This window comes from Alligator sinensis, unplaced genomic scaffold (genome assembly GCF_000455745.1).
Source record: "Alligator sinensis unplaced genomic scaffold, ASM45574v1 scaffold17_1, whole genome shotgun sequence".
In the NCBI taxonomy this organism is placed as follows: domain Eukaryota; kingdom Metazoa; phylum Chordata; order Crocodylia; family Alligatoridae; genus Alligator; species Alligator sinensis.
The window spans coordinates 639,934-642,232 of record NW_005842491.1 but is presented as its reverse complement, the minus strand read 5'-3'; positions in this window follow the sequence as shown (position 1 = coordinate 642,232).

Here is a 2,299-nt window from a genome sequence, read left to right as displayed (position 1 = left end):
GGTCATTCAGAGGGAGCTATTTTTAGACCTACTGCCATTGTTTCTCAAGCACCCTCATTCATCCCCATTCATTCAGAAACCAAGTTACATAGGAGGGGTAAGTATGAGTCATAGGTCAGGGGACACAAGATGGAAACTTGACATGACTTATGCTAACTTACATTAGTAGGCCTAAAACAGTAATCACACGATATAAAAGTAGTAAAAAAAATCAATACAAACATAATAATTATCACACATAAAACAGTGGATATCTATATTAAAATAGCAGGGCACTTATTTGCAAAGAGGGGAGAGAAAAATAAAACTTACTACCTAAAATAAAATGTTAAAGCTTATCCTACATCTTAGCTTACTTGTACTTATCTATAGGGAATAGAGAGGGAGAGAAAAAGTCAGAAATGGTTGGGGAAGGGGAGGGAATGCATTTTAAAATTAAAAAAAAGAAAAACTGGAGGTTTTGCTACACGCACACCATCTGTCAATCACAGGACCCTTTTATAAGAGCATTGCACTCCATGCGCTAATGCACTGCACACGGCACCTGAAGGTGTACACGACAAGGCCTTTGCGAGTAGATGACATCATTCTCTTCCAAGGGTGGGTCAAACAAGGGTCCCTAGATGACCTGCTTAGAGTCATCTATAGAGTCAAACAGCCTTGGCATTACCTCAGACCCAGTTTCTCTTCCAACAGTCCCCTCCTTGATATCTTTCATGCTTACCTGCAAGGTATCACCACGATGGTATGAGGGTCTAAGTCATGGTTTTATTCCTTCCTCAGAGGACACCATGCCCAGACATTATTGCAGCCTCATATCTTGCTATGGATGGGAACAGATAGGCCAGCTGGTCTGAGAGCACGTGAATAAGTTTTATCCAACACTCTAACATGATCTAACTTAATCAAACGGGTAAATGATAAAACACACACTGTATTTACTATCACTTATATGACTTATACATTATCACATTCACCCACTACTTCTTCATTCATATCCTTGTATACATTCCCTCAATCTACACTCATATATTTTTCATCTAACAATTCAGCTAGCTGTATTTTTGACTGAGCCCTTTTAATCATTTGATTCACATACATAATCTTCTTCCTTATTGACACATCCAAACCATAGTTACAACACTCATTACACGTAAACATACTTGACCAATCACAATTACAACAACCAGACAGAGTACAAGGTTCAGGACACCAGTGGCCATGAGACTCCATCCTAATAAAATTTCCCACCACTTGTGATCCCGCCATCTTTGCAAAAGCATGCAAAATTTTGACAATTTCCCAATTATTAGATATCACCTTAATATAAACTTGCTTAGTTTTTTCTGCATTGGCATACAGAACTTCTTGAATAGCATGTTATCTCTGTACCCAACCTGCAGCCTGTTTTACAAAGAGTGACATCTGCAACAGTTCTAGCTGATTCAGCCATCAGGCAGACATGTGATGGTTTAAGCGCTAGAAATTGTGAACCACGAGGTTCCTTGCTGGAGTCACATTCAGCACAGCTTGTAGGACATACTCAGCGAGCTCAGGCATGGGAACTGAGAAATATTGCTAGCAGCTCAATTCTGATCCACTGTCTGTTTCCAGTGCCTTCTAGAAAGGAAAACTAGTCTAATGGTTGGGACACTAAACACAGGAACCTGGTTTCAAATCTCACAGATATCCACATCTTCACTGTAGATTCCCTCTGTGACCTTGAGCAAGTCACTCAGCCCCATGTGTCCCTCAGTTTCCCCTCTGTAAACTGGGAAGAAGAAAAAATCTTAACTCACAATACTGTTGGGAAGATGTAGAATCATAGAAAAATAGGGTTAGAAGGAACATCAGGAGGTCATTTAATCCAACCCCCTCCTCACAGCAGGGTCATTTTTTCTCAAGACTAAAATAGAAGGCTACAAGAATCCCAGTTCTTCCAACCTTTCTTCATACATCTTGTTTTCTAAACCTCAAATCTTTCTTGTTGCTCTGCTTTCTTTCCTGTTTTTCCACATCTTTCTTGAAGTGCAATGCCCAAAACTGGACACAGTCTTCCAAGAAAGGCCTCACCTGTGCTGAGCAGAATGGAAACAATTATTATGCATGACTTGCATGTGCAAGTCCTGTTTATACATCCAAGTATGTTATTAATTTTATTTTCCAAAACAATCACAGTAAATTAAAGATGGTAATATGGACTCAATATACACTGCAGATAGAATTCAGAGGTTTTCTGGTTAAAAAATAATTGAATGTTTTTCTTTCTTACTCTTAAATAAATGTTTCCACTCACCTC